We start from the raw sequence: 19074 nt of genomic DNA on the forward strand, positions 1-19074 counted from the left end.
CTCTACTAAAAATACAAAAAATTAGCTGGGCGTGGTGGCACATGCCTGTAATCCCAGCTACCCAGGAGGCTGAGACAGGAGAATTGCCTGAACCCAGGAGGCGGAGGTTGCGGTGAGCCGAGATCACGCCATTGCACTCCAGCCTGGGTAACAAGAGCGAAACTCCATCTCAAAAAAAAAGTGGGGGGTAATAGCTTTCCAAAATCCCCTGTTGTCCCCACACCGTTTCCCATATTGGGTTTTTTTGTTTGTTTGTTTTGTTTTTTTTTTTTTTGAGATGGAGTCTCACTCTGTTACCCAGGCTGGAGTACAGTGGTTCGATCTCAACTCACTGCAACCTCCACCTCCTGGGTTCAAGCTATTCTCCTGCCTCAGCCTCCCGAATACTGGGACTACAGGCATGTACCACCACACCCAGCTAATTTTTGTATTTTGTTGTTGTTGTTGTTGTTCTAGGAAAAGTCTTTTTGCTTTTTCACAATATAGTGAGTCATTTATGAAGAGGAAGTGAGTTCTGTTGAAAAATACTTGAAATATTCTCTTAGGGGGAGAAAGCAGTTCTTCAGCAGCTTGGCGGGCCGCTGGGCGGGGAGCTTAGCGCTCTGCCTGTTCGCAGCCGGCATGGACAATTCTTCAGCAGGCAGGGCCAAGTGCCTGCTCCTTATGGCTGGGATGTTGCTCTGCACGTGGACAGCATTCTGTAGGCCTCAGCCGCAGAGATCCGGGATGGTGGCCGGCTCCATGTCCTGGAAGCAACACACCACCTCCTGGTCTTCTCTGTTGAGCACCAGATGGTCCACGAACATCCGGAAGGCCCTGGGGCTGCCCGTGGGCCACGCGTACTGCAGGAGCAGGTGGAACTGGAACAGGTACCAGGCGGGAGGGTCGCAGGCGTGGCGGGGGGAGGTGTGGCACCACACAGGAGACCGAATAGGCCCCACTCTTCCACGTCCTCCCTGTCTGTGGCATTATCCAAACGCTTCAGCTGTCCCCAGTCAGAACCGCTTTCCAAAAAGCCCAAACTCGTCAGCTCTTTCTTGGTGTCCCCAGAAAGGGACAGCACCCACACCGGCTGTTTTCTACACACAGGCACGGTGTCGAACACCTCAAGGGTACTCTTCGACTCTTGGTCGTACCAGGCGTTGAGGCGGCCGCGCCACTTTTTCCGCCGCGGGAGGAAGGCAGGCACAGGAGGCACGCCCAGTTGCTCGTGGCTTGCAGCTTCTCCGAGGTCCCGGGGCCGACCAGGATATCCACACGCTCCAAGCAGTAGCACCGGGCGCAACCGGGGTTTTCGCAGAGGAGCAGCGCCCCTCCGGAGCAGCAGGTGAAGCAGGAGCATCAGGTGCAGTCGGGGTTTTCGCAGAGGAGCAGCAGATGGAGAAGCAGGTGAAGCAGTAGCGTCGGGTGCAGTCAGGGTTTGCACAGACGAGCAGCGTCCCTCCGGAGCAGCAGATGGAGCAGTAGCATGGGGTGCAGTCAGGGTTTGTGCAGATGAGCAGCAGATGGAGAAGCAGGTGAAGCAGTAGCGTCGGGCGCAGTCAGGGTTTGCGCAGACGAGCAGCGTCCCTCCGGAGCAGCAGATGGAGCAGTAGCATCCGGTGCCGTCGGGGTTTGTGCAGATGAGCAGCAGATGGAGAAGCAGGTGGAGCAGTAGCGTCGGGTGCAGTCAGGGTTTGCGCAGACGAGCAGCGTCCCTCCGGAGCAGCAGATGGAGCAGTAGCATGGGGTGCAGTCAGGGTTTGTGCAGATGAGCAGCAGATGGAGAAGCAGGTGAAGCAGTAGCGTCGGGTGCAGTCAGGGTTTGCGCAGACGAGCAGCGTCCCTCCGGAGCAGCAGATGGAGCAGTAGCATGGGGTGCAGTCAGGGTTTGTGCAGATGAGCAGCAGATGGAGAAGCAGGTGAAGCAGTAGCGTCGGGTGCAGTCAGGGTTTGCGCAGACGAGCAGCGTCCCTCCGGAGCAGCAGATGGAGCAGTAGCATCCGGTGCCGTCGGGGTTTGTGCAGATGAGCAGCAGATGGAGAAGCAGGTGGAGCAGTAGCGTCGGGCGCAGTCGGGGTTTTCGCACAGGAGCAGCGTCCCTCCGGAGCAGCAGATGGAGCAGTAGCATCGAGTGCCGTTGGGATTTGTTAAATCAGCAGCAGATGGAGGAGCAGGTGGAGCAGTAGCATCGGGTGTAATCCGGGTTTTCACAAAGGAGCAGGAGATGGAGCCTCGGGTGAAGCAGTAGCATCGGGTGCAGTCGGGGTTTTGGCAGAGGAGCAGCGTCCCTCCAGAGCAGCAGGTGGAGCAGTAGGATTGGTATCCGTCATTGTGAAGGGAAGAGGGCGTCCAGGAACTTGTCCTTCCATCGGGCGCACATCCCTCCCTCAAACAGAGGGTGCTGCGTGTGAACCTGGAAACCTCCGCAGCAGAGGCAGATGTCTTCTGTGTTTCGCTGGTTAACCTTGACTTCATAGGTAATAAGACCCCTGCCTGCCGCCGGGGGAACCGGGCTTGAGAGCTCGCTGGATCCCACCAAGATCACATCCATGCTCCCTCGGCCTCCAGGTCCAGGGCTAGGGTGGCGATTTCACAGGGCTGCTGCCGCGGCTCGGGATAGAGGCAGTAGGCGGGTTCAAGGTTACACACGTCGGGGTCTTCCAGGGGAGGACTGGGCCGTGTAACCAGGGACGGTGCAGGGAAAGAATCTTTTTTTTGAGACAGAGTCTCACTCTGTCTCCCAGGCTGGAGTGCAGTGGTGCAGTCTCTGCTCACTGCATCCTCCGCTTCCCAGGTTCAAGGGATTCTCCTGCCTCAGCCTCCCGAGTAGCTGGGACTACAGGTACACACCACCACACCCAGCTAATTTTTGTATTTGTAGTAGAGAGGGGGTTTCACCATATTGGCCAGGCTGGTCTTGAACTCCTGACTTCATGATCCCCCCACCTTGGCCTCCCAAAGTGCTGGGATTATAGGCGTGAGCCACCGTGACTAGCCTCCCCTGTTGTTAACATGGTTTGTTAGTATGGCACGTTTGCCACAAGCGATGAACTGACTGGATACATTGTCATAAACTGAGGCCCCTACCTTACTGAGACCTCCTTCGTGTTTACTCAGTGCCCTCCTCCTCCTTCCTCCCCATCCAGGACGCCACATTGCCTTCAGTTGTCACGTCTCCCTAGGCTCCTCTTAGTGACAGTTTCTCAGATTTTACTTGCTTGGGATCACCTGAGAATCTGCATGTTGGGCCCTGCTGATGCTGCTCTCCTTGGAGGGCATTTTATGGATGGCTGGTTGAGCTCACAGGCAGAGGTCTGGAAAGGTCACTTCCCGAATCGGTTGGATTCGTTTATTAGGTTCGCTGTTGTGACACCTCAGTTCTTGTCTTCTTAATTTAAAGGAATTTCAACAAGAGGCACACAGCAAAAGAGATACAGCATAGAGTAACTGATTGCACAGAAATAGAATATTTTGAAGTTAAGTGCAGAATAGATAGGACACCCTGAGAGGGAGGATTCAGGGCGGGCTGCTCCTAAGGATGAGACGGCAAAGACCCGCTCCAGGGAGACTCCCTTTATGGGAGTGTCAGACGATTACACCTAAGTGGGTGGGAAGAGGAGTTACCAGTCAGCATGCTCTGGGTGGTCCTCTGGGTGCACACAGGCAGTAGCTGTCCACACGTCTCTTTAGCATCTTGAGTCTCTACCCAGGGTGTGTTTTTTACTATTACAATGAGCAAGGGGTCAGTTTTCGAACAGGTAAAATCAAAGTGCTCATGCTCTTTACAGGGAAAACTCCCTTTTGCAGATGGCTTTGCTTGAATGAACTCAATTAGGAGGTGAAGGCTGGGGCTTATTGTTTTGACTGTGTGGTCACCACAGCTGCTGTGTTTAGAGGACGTGGTCACCTTCTTAACTACCTATCCGGCCTCACCTAGGTCCCTTTAGGAGAAAGATTCCTTGACGTGGAAACCTGAATCCACCATCACATGTACACTGACTCCCATCTAATTCAACAAGTGGATGAAGGGGTAGGTAGTAGTTTTCCATTTAGACGACTGGGTTCAGCATCCTTCGCCAGACCCAGAAAATGGTTTGCTGACACAACCTGCCCACTTAATTTCAATCACGGTGCTCTATGATCCGTGAACGACGTCCAGTGTTTCTTTAGACCTTCATTTTCTAATTTGGCTACATGTTTGAGTCACTTGAGGAGTTTTTAATTTTTTTTTTATTGTTTTTTTGAGATGAAGTCTCACTCTGTAGCCCAGGCTGGAGTACAGCAGTGCGACCTCTGCTCACTACAACCTCTGCCTCCTGGGTTCAAGTGATTCTCCTGCCTCAACCTCCCGAGTAGCTGCGACTACAGGTGCATGCCACCATGCCCGGCTAATTTTTTGTGTTTTTTGTAGAGACGGGGTTTCACCATGTTAGCCAGGAAGGTCTTGATCACCTGACCTCGTGATCTGCCCGCTTCAGCCTCCCAAAGTGCTGGGATTACAGGTATGATCCCAGCCTCGAATATTTTTTTTTTTTTTTTTTTTTTTGAGACGGAGTTTCGCTCTTGTTACCCAGGCTGGAGTGTAATGGCGCGATCTCGGCTCACCGCAACCTCCGCCTCCTGGGTTCAGGCAATTCTCCTGCCTCAGCCTCCTGAGTAGCTGGGATTACAGGCACGAGCCACCATGCCCAGCTAATTTTTTGTATTTTTAGTAGATACGGGGTTTCACCATGTTGACCAGGATGGTCTCGATCTCTCGACCTCGTGATCCACCTGCCTCGGCCTCCCAACGTGCTGGGATTACAGGCTTGAGCCACCTCGCCCGGCCGAATATTTTTTTAAAAAACAATGTCAGCAGTCCAACCCTGAGGTAATAATGTGATTGGTGTAGGATGTGGCACCTGTGTTTTCAGTTTATAAAACTCCTCAGGTGATCTAATGCGTGGCTGAGTCTGGCAGGTCGGTTTTCTGATTACCTGATCACTCCAAGTCCTGACCTCTCATGGACATAAGTGAGTTCATTTCCATGGCAGGATCATGCACTTCCCTTCCCAGTCTATGGAAGGTCAACTCCACTGCTGGCTCACACCCACCCTGGAGGGGGGTCCCTCCTGCTATTGCCGGCTGCATGCACCACTCCAGGGACTGCCCCCATGGCTCGGGGCACGCCTGGCACTGGGGGGCCTTCACACTGCTGCTCCTCAGCTGCCTACGTGCTCTGAGCCAAGAGCTTGATTTACCTGATGCCCTGAATGACAGAGAGCCCTGAAAGCAAGATACCCACTGCAACCTCAAAAAAGCCCAGTGGTAGGATGACTGTGTCTTGAATTTAGAAGGTGCCCTTACTTTCAGAGAAGCAACAACCCAGCATTGCTTGACCTACCCAAGCTGGAGCCAAATCTGCACCAGCCAGCCGGGCCCACGTGGTGGCTTTTCAGACTCTGACCTTGCCGATGGGACAGGAGGTGGGGAAGGAGGCCATGGCATAGCCACGGGAAGAAGGGAGAAGAGACCAACTCCCCTGGCATGACCTCTGGGGTCTGGGAGGCTGGGCGGGTCAACGTGGCTGGAGTTGTTTCTGGCTTTCTGGCTTCCCAGAAAAAAAGGCTGTGCTTCAAAGAAAATGCAGAACAAGGTAAGGTCGACATGGAAAATCATCCCAACACCAAGCAAACTAACCTGGACTCTGCTAGCTTCGTGCACTCAGGCCAACCCCCACATGAAGCATTTACAGTGAGAGGAAGGAAGATATTCATTTGCAGGGCACAAGCAAGGAGAGTCGGGCAGCTAATGTTTAAGACCTGAACACCCCCCACAATGGCTTATGAGTAAGGGTTTGTTGGTGGTGGTTGGTTGGTTTGTGTGTGGGAGGTTTTTGTTTTGTTTTGTTTTGAGACAGAGTCTTGCTCTGTTGCCAGGCTGGAGTGCAGTGAAGGGATCTGGACTGACTGCAACCTCTACCTTCCAGGTTCAAGCAATTCTCCTGCCTCAGGCTCCTGAGTAGCTGGGATTACAGGCACGCACCACCACACCCAGCTAATTTTTATATTTTTAGTAGAGACGGGGTTTCACCATGTTGGCCAGGATGGTCTCGATCTCTTGACCTCATGATCCGCCCACCTTGGCCTCCCAAAGTGCTGGGATTACAGGCATAAGCCACCATGCCCAGCCTTTATTAAGGGCTTATAAAGATGAAGAGGCAGAGGTGACAGGCAAAGTCATACAGCATTACATGGAAATTATACATTGGTTTGACCTAAAAAAGCAGGTCATCTCCAAGCAGAAGCCCACAGGTCAGAGGCTTTTCAGAGATGTTCTGATTCGTGTGTGATTGGTTAGGCTTTGTCTAGAAATGTGGGGGCAGCAGAAAGGCATGTTGGGCTCTGGCCTGTGGGTGTGGCTTTCTCTAGACCCCTCCGGAAGAAACTTAGAACCAAGAAAGGTGGTTAGAGTTCAATCCTCAGTGCCCTATGTGAGGTGTGTGTGCCAGCAGGCGGCTTTTGCCTTTAGGTGGGGGTCTGGGTTTCTGAGAATCACCTCAAGGACCTGTGCTAAGGTGTCATCTTTAGTTTCTCTAGGGAACCGAACGTCGTGACTCTAACATCCTTGGCTGCTGTTTTCAGCCACTATTGCCTTCTTGCTTCTCAGATTGCTTGTTTATGTCTCAAGACTAGCTAGGTGCCTGGAATTTCCAAACAGTCAATATTTTCCTTTATTTGCATGCTTGGGGACTTAGCAGGCCCCTATGAGTGGTTCCTGTCCATCTTTTTCTTTCTTTTTTTTTTTTTTATTTGAGACAGAGTCTTACTCTTGTCACCCAGGCTGGAGTGCCACGGCAGGATCTCGGCTCACTGCAACCTCTGCCTCCCAGGTTCAAGCAATTCTCCTGCCTCAGCCTCCTGAGTAGCTGGGATTACAGGTGCCTGCCACTATGGCCACTAATTTTTGTATTTTTTTTTTTAGTAGATATGGGGTTTCACCATGTTGGCCAGGCTGGTCTTGAACTCCTGACCTCCGGTAATCCACCTGCCTCAGCCTCTCAAAGTGCTGGGATTACAGGCATGAGCCACGGTGCCCGGCCTCATATTCTTTTAAAGAGATAGAAGGTTGTGAAAAAACAAAAAACAAAAAAACAAAAAACAAACAAACAAACAAAAAACCAGACATTCAATGCAGAATTACAACACTTGATGAGGCTCCTTCCCAAAGAGCCAGCTGCAGGTGGGCAGAGCCCGCCCGGCCGAGAGCCAGCCCCCACACCTCCCTGCCTGGTGTTCATGTTGGATTCTCAGCGTTCATTTTGAGACATGCCTGGAAGGTCACAGATCCAGTAAGCTGTGGTCATGCCACTGTACTTCAGCTTGGGTGACAGAGACCCCTATCTCAAAAAATAAATAAATAAATAAATAAATAGACAAAGAAACAAGATAAAACTCTACAGGATACCCCCAAAAAGCTGAGTTTCACATAAATGAATAATTTAGAACATGCTGATACTAAAAAAGTCTTTATTTAAAACACAGATTTCCCCAGACATTGTGTATTTAATTTGGACCCTCTCTTTGGGCAATTGTAAGACAGTGGGTCACAGCCTGTCAATCAGCACACGCAGTTTTCCGTAATACAATATTGAAAGCTAATAAGACGATTGTTGATTGAAAGAACAGCCACACAAACCAAAATAACCCTGTAAAAAAACCACAGACATAATGAAAACAGAAAACCCGACTCACTGGGGAGGAAACACATGTACTCAAACATCCTGGGCGCCCCCTCTGTGTGTCAGGCACTCTTGCCCCTGTCCTATGTCATCTGACAACATTGGAGAAAAATCATCATTCACATTTTCTTGGTGCGGAAGACAGACCTGATAATGGCATCACTGAGAAGTGGCTTCTGGATGTTTTTTCTGTGGCGTCTTAACAATTTCAGCCATGTGTAGGCTCTCGGATACTTGGAGAATTTATAGAGTTTTTCTCTGGAGTGGATGCCCTGGTGCCCATGTAGGCGAAAACTTCCTTGCAGACTTTACATCTGTAAGCTTTCTCCCCTGTGTGGCTTATCTTGTGACCCCTCACGTGGGACCTCTGGGTGAACCGCTTCTGGCAGACGTCACACGTGTAGGGCTTCTCGCCAGTGTGGGTGCCTGGTAAAGTTGGAGGGCTATTTGCTGCATGAAGCGCTTGCCACAGAGATGACACTGAAAGCTTCTCTCTCCTGTGTGTGATCTCTTGTGGATGTCTAGCTTGCCGTAATACTTAAACCTCTTACTGCACACGTCACACGCAAAGGGCGACAGTGCCGCGGCTTCTTGGCCATCGGGGTGACTGCCTGTGCTCTCAAGGTCTGGGGAATGAACCGGATTCATCCCAGCTGGGCCCGGGGAGTCTCTGTTGCCCACAGGTGTGGCTCCTCCTTGAGGCTCTTCTTGGGAAATGGAGGTGGCGCCTGGTTTGCTTCTTTTGGGACCTCTCGGATTCGGAGAGTCTCTGTCCTCGCTGTGAGTCGAAGCTTCTGTCTCCACCGCGCAGGCAGAAGCTGTGTCAGCATCCACATTCTCCACAGAGGCTCTTTTCTGGGGTTCCTTCCCATCCTTTGCCCTCCCCAGGTCTGCTGGAAAAAGGGATTCCACATAAAACAGTGAATAAAGTGCATTTTCAATTCACCAAACTCATTGCAACCAAACGCTGAAGTGGGCTGAGAACTTCCCCTCCACCTCAAGCCTAAGACATGGGACCATAGGTCTCTGGAGAGTGGGGGATGGAGAGGCTTTGGGAGCTGCACACCAGCTCCCCCGGGAGATGATCATGCTGGCCCAGCCCCCCACCCCAGAAGAGAGGGGCTAACTCCCTGTGGGTCCAAGTCTCCATACTCACTGGGACCCTGCGGAAGCTGAGGCTCTGGGGATGTGAGTCCTGGGTTCTCTTTGCTGTTTTCCTTTAGATCCTTCTCCAGGTTCTGCTTGGGTCTCAGAACCTTTGGGTCACCTCTCATGACAATACTCTCTCGGCTCACCACAACCTCCGCCTCCGAGGTTCAAGTGATTGTCCAGCCTCAACCTCCTGAGTAGCTGGGATTACAGGCATGTGCCACCATACTCGGCTGGTTTTGTATTTTTAGTAGAAATAGGGTTTCTCCATGTTGGTCAGGCTGGTCTCAAACTTGAGACCTAAGGCAATCTACCCACCATGGTCTCCCAAAGTGCTAGGATTACAGGCATGAGCCACAGCACCCAGCCTTAGTTCCACAATTATTTTATCACCGAAAAAGGTAACCACTCCCTTGCCCCACCCACGCCAGCCCCTGGCATTCACTAATCGACTTTCTGTCTCTAAGGGTTTCTCCATTCCTACTCTCATTCCAGAAAATGGATGTAAAGTCTAGTGGTTTATACAAATTTCAGGAAATGGCTTCATACAATAAAAATATTTTTTTGAAATAAGTCCTAAACCTAGCTTCATTAGGTAGGAGTCACTGTGTGATATTCTACAGACAGCCCTGCTTTCCTAGCCACAGGTGGAAGAAGCCACCTCAAGGTCTGCAGAGAGGAGAAAGAACAGGCAGGAGGCTCTCGGGAAAGGTCCCTGGAAGCCTGGAGGATGGGATCCCACACCTCCTGGAAGGAATCTGAGCAAGTGCAGAGCAGACAGCCAGCCAGGGAGAGCATCGGCAGAGCGGGGAGACAACCCAGAGGAGGAGACAATATTTACACACCACGCATCTCACACGGGCTCCTATGCCAAGCACAAGCAGCTCAAACTACTCCACAGCGAGAAAACACAGAACCCACTAGCTGTGTTTTGTGGTGGGATTTTTTTTTCCTATCCAAAAATTATTTACTGGGTGGGTGCTGGTATCACAGGTGTGAGCCACCTCGCCCAGTCTTAGATTCAGAAATTTTTGTGAGTTCAGCATCCAGGTATACAATCTCTTATCTTCCTGGCCACTGAGAATCTTTTCTTCCACATTCCAGTTAAGGTTTCGACCCCTTTCCCTCTGATACCGTCCCTCACCATCAGTTTCTGAACCTCTTCGGAAACTTGCAAGACCATCAGAAGCTTACTTACACAAACCTATATGGTAGAGAACCACGTCTGGATTGAAGATGCCAGGCTGTGCCGATTCCACGGTGGGCCAAGGGGTTTTACAAAGACTCAGTAATCAGTTCAAAGCGTTTGAAACCACAGTTTATTTGTGAGGCTTTCAAACACCAACAAGCAAGCAAATAGACTTAACACACTGATCAGAGAGAGGGGGAGTGACTCGGGGGAGTGGCTCTGAGAGGCCCCAATGTTAGGTGACCTGACATTTTTTTTCTTCCTGTACTAACCGGTTTGTTGCTGCTGCAGGGGCCAGGCCCTCTGAAGGAGTTGAAAATACACCCTACTGGCAAATCAGCTGTTTAAATTAAAGGCACTTAAACAGCAGGATCACTCTGACCTCCCTGTGGTATTTTTAAAACAGGAAATAGAGCCGGGCGCGGTGGCTCATGCCTGTAATCTCAGCACTTTGGGAGGCTGAGGCGGGTGGATCACCTGAGGTCAGGGGTTCGAGACCAGCCTGACCAATACGGTGAAACCCCGTCTTAAAAAAAAAAAAAAAATTTTTTTTTTAATAGGAAATAAAATTTCCATGTGAAAGACACCCTCCCTATACCAAAGGAACAGGGTGGCTCACACCTGTAATCCTGGCATTTTGGAAGGCCCAGGCAGGAGGATCTAGGAGGCACTCAAATTCAGGACCCGCCTAGGCTATACAGTGAGACCCCATTCCCCCCCCCCCACACACACACAAAAGCAAAGCTGGCTTGGTAGCCCATGCCTGAAGTCTCAACTACTTGGGAGGCAAGTCAGAGAATCGCTGGAGCACAGGAGGTCGGGGCTGCAGTGAGCTGTGCCCCTGTGTCCCAGCCTGGGTGACAAAGGAGACCCTGTTACAAAAAAAAAAAAATCAATAAGTAAACAACACTAATAGTCCACAGGAGCTACTCCGAAATCCACACCTTCGCCCTGTGTGTGGGGGTGTTGACCGAGGCCCTTCTGCGTTTCTCAGGGTCCCTGCAGGAGGACGGGTTGCGGCTCCACTCAAACTGCACAGCTGATCCCGCTGGGATCAAAACAGTGGGGCAGACCTTAATCCCAGCCCTTTGGGAAGCGAGGCGGGCGGATCCCCTGAAGTTAGGAGTTCGAGACCAGCCTGGGTAACATGGGGAGACGCCCATCTCTATTAGACACACACACACACACACACACACACACACACACGGCACGCGATAGGCAGCAGCGGTGGGCTCACGTTCCGCGGGGGCTCCAGCCAAGCGCCACCCGCCCGTCCAGCAGTGAGCTACCACGTCCGCAGCCTCCGCTGCCGCCTCGCCACCCCAGCCAGGAGCTCCAGGGCAGCTCGCGCAGGCTCCCCGCGTGGTCCTCCCAGTTCCCCAGATGATCCTCCCGGTTCCCCAGATGGTTCTCCCGGTTCCCTGCGTGGCTGCGCCCCAGGCGCACGGTCCCGGCATGGTGGTTTCTGCGCCCTGTGTTCCCCGAGCTCTTTCTCCCGGGTTCTCCCGCGCAGCTGGGGGAGGACAAAGAGTCCAGCCGCGAGCCCCGCCTTCCCCGCGCGCAGCCCCCACGCGGCGGGGAGACAGGACCAGGCGGGCGCGCCGGGCTCGGGAGGGCGGGCCAGTCCGTGATCAGCGCGCAGCTGGCACCGGCTCCTTCCTCGAGAGGCGACCCGCCCCCCAAGGACGCCCCCGCAGGGAGACAGAGGGGGAGCGGAATCCGCGCCGTCGGTGCCGGGGACCCCGGACACGGCGGGCACCGAGCGACCCCCGAGCCTGGAGAACGGCCGGCGCTTCACCCTCGTCTAAGCCTCCCCCGCACCCAGCACAGCGTCCAGGCCCTCGAGCCCAGGCGGGCCCAGGTCCTAACGCGGGAGGCAAGGCCAGCGCGCGCCTGGGGTCCTGGTGGACCACAAGGCGGACCCGGAGGGCGAGCGCGAGATTCGGACGGCGCAGGCAAGTCCTCGGCTGAGGGTGGAGCTGCCCCTGCGCGGAGACGTTGGCCAGAAACACAGGCCGGGGAGACACGGGGTTGCCGCGATCGAGCGGCGGGTGAGCCCCGCTGCGACTAGGGCGCGACCTCGGAGGACCCGGGACCGCCGCGCTCTGCGCACAAAAGCTACACGCACCCGACCCCTGAATGTACCTTCTCTTCCTGCTTCGAGATCGAGATCGGAGGCGACCTGGCCTGGGCCGGGGTGTCCCGGGAGCCTCGCTGGCCTCCGCCCTGTACCCCGAGTCCGAGCGGCGCCCGCTCCTCCTGACTTCCCGAGACTCCGCTGGGAATGGGGCCCTTTCAGCACCAACATTTCTCCTGATTTTGGTGGGCGCAGATTTCCTGGTGAAAATAGTCGCTAGGGTTAGGGTTAGGGTCTAGAAATAGACATCCCATTTGACCCAGCAATCCCATTACTGGGTATAGATCCAAAGGATTATAAATCGTTCTACTATAAGGACACGTGCACACGAATATTCATTGCAGCACAGTTTACAATAGCAAAGACCTGGAACCAACCCAAATGCCCATGATAGACTGGACAGGGAAACTGTGGCACATATACACCATGGAATATTACGCAGCCATCAAAAACGACATCGTGTCCTTTGTAGGGACATGGATGAACCTGGAAACCATCATTCTCAGCAAACTGACACAGGAGCAGAAAATCAAACACCGCATGTTCTCACTCATAGGCGGGTGCTGAACAATGAGAACACATGGACACAGGGAGGGGAGCATCACACACTGGGCACACTGGGGTCTGTTGGGGGGAAATAGGGGAGGAACAGCGGAGGGTGGGGAGTTGGGGAGAGAGAGCATGGGGAGAAATGTCAGATATAGGTGAAGGGGAGGAAGGCAGCAAACCACACTGCCACGTGTGTACCTATGCAACAATCTTGCATGTTCTTCACATGTACCCCAAAACGTAAAATGCAATTTAAAAAAAAGTGAAAAAAAGAAAATAGCCGCTAGGCAGTATCCACAGTTTGACAGCCTGGGGACAGAAAGGCGGGGTCGAGGAACAGTGTGGGAAAGTGGGGAGGCAGATTTTTGGGGTCAACCATTTTCTAGTTTCCAATTTTAATTTAAATTTTTTTTTTTTTTTTTTTTTTTTTTTGAGGCGGAGTCTCGCTCTGTTGCCCAGGCTGGAGCGCAGTGGCACGATTTTTGCTCACCGCAACCTCCACCTCCCAGGTTCAAGCGATTCTCCTGCCTCAGCCTCCCAACTTTCCAATTTTAAATACATGGAGGGAAGTTCGTGGGAACCACGGAAGGAAGTCGAGGAGGGAGAGAGGAAGAAACTCTTTTTCCTTGTTTTCTAAGAGTAACTGGAAATTAAGAAAGGACCTTGCTCAGTCACCCAGGCTGGAGTGCAGGGGCGCAATCTCTCTGCTCCCCGCAGCCTCGACCTCCTCGGCTCAAGGAATCCTCTCACTCCAGCCTCCCCAGTAGCTGGGACCACAGGTGTGCGCCACCAGGCCCGCTGAATTTTTAAGTAATGTGTAGAGATGAGGGTCTCACTGTGTTGCCCAGGCTGTTCTCCAATTCCTGGGCTTAAGAAAGCCTCCTGCCTCAGCCTCCCAGAGTTCTGGGATTACAGGTGTGAGTCACTGTGGGCGCTCCTGTTGCCTGGCCCTAGTTCCTCTTCTGCCAGTCTAGAAGGGCAACACCATGACTGAATGTGATTCTGAGGATGGCCCAGCAGTGAGATCCTTGTTACAGCCATTCACCTGAAGCACCGCACATGTGAACTGGGACTCTTACCACCCCTGCAATGCAGTGTGGGGTGCCAGGAAGTGTCTGCTGATATTTGTGGGAAAAAAAATCTCTTTTGGTCACCTATTGTATCAAAGGAAAGTCTGGGGAGAACTGTAGTATTTTTTTTAATCTGATGTGAAAAACATTTACAGGTCTTCCAAAATAAAGTCAGGCGTGTGGCTCATGCCTGTAATCCCAGCACTTTGGGAGGCTGAGTTAGGTGGATCACCTGAGGTCAGGAGTTTGAGATCAGCCAGAGTAATATGAGGAAACCCTGTGTCTACTAAAAATACAAAAATTAGCTGAACGTGGTGGTAGGCACCTGTAATCCCAGCAACTTGGGAGGCTAAAAAGGGAGAATTGCTTGAACCCGGGAGGTGGAGGTTGCAGGGAGCCAAGATCATGCCACTGCACTCCAGCCTGTGCGATGGGAATGAGACTCCATCTAAAAAAAAGAAAGAAAGGGGAAAAAAAATAAGATAGGTGGGCCATTTCCTAGAAAAGTGGAGGGATTCAGTGGGGTGGGGCTGATTCCGGCTCAGTTGGCACAAGCGCATTATAGCCTTTTCTGTCAGAATGTGCCATGCTTGGCTTCTAGATTCTGATATTTGTGCAAGTTCCAGAAAAGAGAATGTTGAGAATGTGATGACAAGAGAGGATACTGCAGGCAAAGCCATCAGAACCATGATTGGACTGTGGAGGAAATGGATTTCCGTGGCCAGAGTGGTGAGAGGTTGTGTGCCTGGATGCTGAACTTACAAAGAAGACTTCAGATCTAGGTAGGAGAGGAGGTGTGTGAGCTAGCAGCCAATTCTTCAGTGAGTGAGGCAGAGAAATTGGTAAAAAAGCAGCAAAGTGAAGACAAGAATCCTGTTTCCATTCCCCAGGTTTCCTGCTCCATGGAATGGGGTGGGAGAAATGAGGAGATGCTGGCTAAAGAGTGCAAAGTCCCAGCCAGGCGCAGTGGCTCACACCTGCAATCCCAGCACTTTGGGAGGCCGAGGCGGGTGGATCACGAGGTCGAGAGATCGAGACCATCCTGGTCAACATGGTGAAACCCCGTCTCTACTAAAAAGTACAAAAAATTAGCCGGGCATGGTGGCATGCGCCTGTAGCCCCCAGCTACTGAGGAGGCTGAGGCAGGGGAAATCGCTTGAACCCAGGAGGTGGAGATTGCAGTGAGCCGAGATCACACCACTGTACTCCAGCCTGGGCGAACAGAGGGAGATTCCGTCTCAAAAAAAAAAAAAAAAAAGCATCTACAGATTTGATGCAATCTCTACCAAAAATACCAACAATGTTCCTCAGAGAAATAGACCATGAGTTTCCAGAGGGAAGAATTCAGAGGAATTGGGTAGGCAGATGGTGGTTTAGGCAGCTCCCAGTTAATTCCAGTGACTAATTCCATTCTTAACTCTAGTCCACTGTCAACAGCTCAGTGGTTAAGAGGGAAAAATATCACAAAGTATGAGAAAATGCACCAGAAAATAATTGTCACGACTGTTTGGCAAAATGACCTTGTATCAAGCACTTTACTGACCCCGTCTTACTTCATCTTCAAAACAACACATCAGGAAGGTTCTACTTACAAGCAGTTTGAAGTTCCCAGAGTTAAATAGCTTAAGATTTTGCAGCGGGGCATGGTGGCTCATGCCTGTAATCCCAGCACTTTGGGAGGCTGAGGTGGGTGGATCACCTGATGTCAGGAGTTCAAGACCAACCTGGCCAACATGGTGAAACCCCCATCTCTACTAAAAATACAAAAATTAGCTGGGTGTGGTGGCACGTGCCTGTAATCCCAGCTACTCCAGAGGCTGAGGTAGAAAAATCGCATGAACCTGGGAGGCAGAGGTTGCAGTGAGCCAAGGTCGTGCCATTGCACCCCAGCCTGGGTGACAGAGTGGGACCACCATCTCAAAAGATTTTTCAAGGAGATTCAAACCAGAATCAGTGTAAAACCAACAGCCCTTCAATTTATTTTAAAGGTTAGATGAAAATGTTTACTCTGAATTTCAAGTGATTGAGTCACTGTTTGAATGGATTAGTGCCATCCAATTGATGGTGTGAACTTCCCAAATTATAATCTAATCCTGCCTAGCACTTGATTATCATTCCACATTAACCCCATGATCCACACAGTAAAATTCACACCCACCATTAAGGCCTTTCGTGCTTGAGAGCCCTATCTGAGGGGGCTGGGAACTAGGGAACCCTGTGGGACCCTCAGTGGATGTACAAACCAGCCTCCCACCAGGAGGCCTGAAGTGAATGCAGAGTGTGGACCATGTGCCTTTCCCTGGTTCCCACTGGCTTTATGGAAGGGTAGGTTGGCTGATATCAAACCAGTGATTTCGTCTAGTTCAACCAAAGCTTTCACATGTGAATTCTAAGATTTAAAAAAAAAAAAAAAAAAAAAAAGAAAGGTAAAAAATTATCACAAATATTACTTACACATCAACAATGAATGTGCACTATTTTCAATATCTTGGCATTCACATGTGAAAGCTTTGCTCAAATGAGATTAAATCACTGGTTTGATATTAATCAACCAACTCTATTTTGCTTTTTTTCTTTCGTTTTTCTCCTCTTTTTTTTTTTTAAACCATTTCGTTTTTATCAGCTAAGTCAACCAGCTCTTTTTTTTTTTGAGACGGAGTTTCACTCTTGTTACCCAGGCTGGAGTGCAATGGCGCGATCTCGGCTCACGGCAAGCTCCGCCTCCTGGGTTCAGGCAATTCTCCTGCCTCAGCCTCCTGAGTAGCTGGGATTACAGGCACGCGCCACCATGCCCAGCTAATTTTTTGTATTTTTAGTAGAGACGGGGTTTCACCATGTTGACCAGGATGGTCTCGATCTCTCGACCTCGTGATCCACCCGCCTCGGCCTCCCAAAGTGCTGGGATTACAGGCTTGAGCCACCGCGCCCGGTGTCAACCAGCTCTTAACACGTCCTTTACTTGTTAGGATATTACTGTCACCCAAAGTGGCTAAAACTTACAGATCTCTATTTTCTGAGGCCTACAAATACTTCAGAAATATGACAAATAACTCAGTAGAGCGGGACAACCAATGGTATGTGCACAGTAGGCATGCTTAATACTTTAATTTCCTGTGGGTGGAGTTTCACTGGGAAATGCAATCAACGTCAATCACCGAAAATGGATTCTATGGCCCTAAACCAATCATGGGGCGGCGTAGGCAAGACAGAAAACGGGCCTGGAGTCCCTCTGGCTCTGTATAAATAGAGCAGTTCAGCTCCTGGCCGCATGGAGAGCGCATCCCAGACGCGAGGAGGTCGGAGTCGGAAGCCAGGAAGGCGGTGAGCGACCCATGGGGATGCCTACGGGGTTTAGGAGGTGGCGTGCGGGCAGGGGTTGTGTTCAGAAAGGTTTGGGTTTACGTTCCCAGGCATTTGCTCGGAGACCTTGTGAAGGCCGCGGGTCCCCTTTGCACCCCATTATTAACTCTGACTCGTTAAGTAACGCTTCTGTGAAACAGGAGTAATGCTAACTCTCTCGGCCTGCCGGCTGCGGTGGCTCATCCCAGCACTGTTGGAGGCCGAGGCGGGCGGATCGCGAGGTCAGGAATTCGAAACTATCCGGGCTAACATAGTGAAACCCTGTCTCCACTAAAATGCAAAAAAAAAAAAAAAAAAAAAAAATCAGCCAAGCCCGTGGTGGCACGCGCCTGTAATCCTAGCCCTGTGGGAGGCGGAGGCAGGAGAAGGGCTCGAACCCGGGAAGCGGAGGTCGCGGTGAGCGGAGCTCGCTGCTGCACTCCAGCCTGGGCAACAGAGGGAGACTAAGTCTCAAAGAAGGAAGGAAAAAGAAATACTAACTTTCTCATCATGGTTAGGTTTTTGTTTTATTTTTTGGAGTTGGGGTCTCGCTCCTTGCCCAGGCTGGTCTGGAACTCCCGGGCTCAAGCCATCGTCCGGCCTCAGCCTCCCGCTAGCTGGGGCTGCAGGAATACACACCACGCTGCCCGACTGCGTTTTTCATTTATTGGAGAGATGTGGTCTCACCACTTTGCCCAGGCTGGTCTCCAGCTCCTCGAATCAAGCAATTTGCCCCGCCTCAGTCTCCACCTCCTGAACAGGGGCACTTAAGGAACCCGGCAGGAAAACCTCTTTAATTCCCAGAATTTCAGGCTGCCTTTTCTCCCTTATATCTGTATGCTTTTTAAAAATAAATTGATTTACGGCCAGCCACGGTGGCTCATGCCTATAATTCCAGCACTCTGGGAGGCCGAGGTGGGTGGATCACAAGGCACGAGGTCAGGAGTTCGTGACCAGCCTGGCCAACATGGTGAAACCCCATCTCTCTACTAAAAATACAAAAATTAGCTGGGTGTGGTGGTGGGCGCCTGTAATCCCAGCTACTCAGGAGGCTGAGGCAGGAGAATCACAAGTATTGATTTACTTAATAAAAAATAAATAGCCGAGCGCAGTGGCTTACGCCTGTAATCCCAGCACTTTGGGAGGCCGAGGCGGGTGGATCACGAGGTCCAGAGATCGAGACCATCCTGGTCAACATGGTGAAACCCTGTCTCTACTAAAAATACAAAAATTAGCTGGGCATGGTGGCGCGTGCCTGTGATCCCAGCTTCTCAGGAGGCTGAGGCAGGAGAATTGCCTGAACCCAGGAGGCGGAGGTTGCGGTGAGCCGAGATCGCGCCATTGCACTCCAGCCTGGGTAACAAGAGCGAAACTCTGTCTCAAAAAATAAATTAAAAATAAATAAACAAAACGAGAAGGTCTCTGGATGTGTCTCCCAGGCTGGAGCACAGAGGCACGATCACGGTTCACTGCTGGGCTCACGCAATTCTGCCGCCTTCACCTCCGGGAGTGCTGGGGTGACGGGTGAGCCACCACGCCAGGCCTAATTTACTTTCAAATTGAGAAATACGTATGTTTAATCGTGTATGTGCATGGTGCACAGCGTTATAGGTGTGCCTTGTGCAATGGCTAAATTGAGCAAACTCTCATAGGCTGTACATCACAGTACATATTTCACGGTACAGTCTTACCAGTTTTTTGTCATGAGAACACTTCCAATCAACTCTCTTAGCAATTTCCAAGTACCCAATACATTACTGTGAACTACAGTCACCATCCTGTATAGTAGACCTATGTAATGGTTGTTTTTGTTTTTGTTTTTTTTAAAGGCGGGGTTTCACCATGTTGGTCAGGCTGGTCTTAAACTCCCAACCTCAGGTGATCCGCCGGCCTTGGCCTCCAAAGTGCTTGGATTACAGGCACGAGCCACCACGCCCAG

At 51.5% G+C, this 19074-nt stretch overlaps 2 pseudogenes; both read right to left on the minus strand.

Moving 5' to 3' along the window:
• Positions 1-494: 494 nt before the first annotated feature.
• LOC101043532 (DNA (cytosine-5)-methyltransferase 3-like pseudogene) lies at positions 495-2533 on the minus strand (annotated as a pseudogene).
• Positions 2534-7500: 4967 nt separating this feature from the next.
• Positions 7501-8994, minus strand: LOC101043853 (zinc finger and SCAN domain-containing protein 5B-like; annotated as a pseudogene).
• Between the last annotated feature and the right edge of the window lie 10080 nt (positions 8995-19074).

This window comes from Saimiri boliviensis, chromosome 14, assembly GCF_048565385.1.
Source record: "Saimiri boliviensis isolate mSaiBol1 chromosome 14, mSaiBol1.pri, whole genome shotgun sequence".
Taxonomy (NCBI): Eukaryota; Metazoa; Chordata; class Mammalia; order Primates; family Cebidae; genus Saimiri; species Saimiri boliviensis.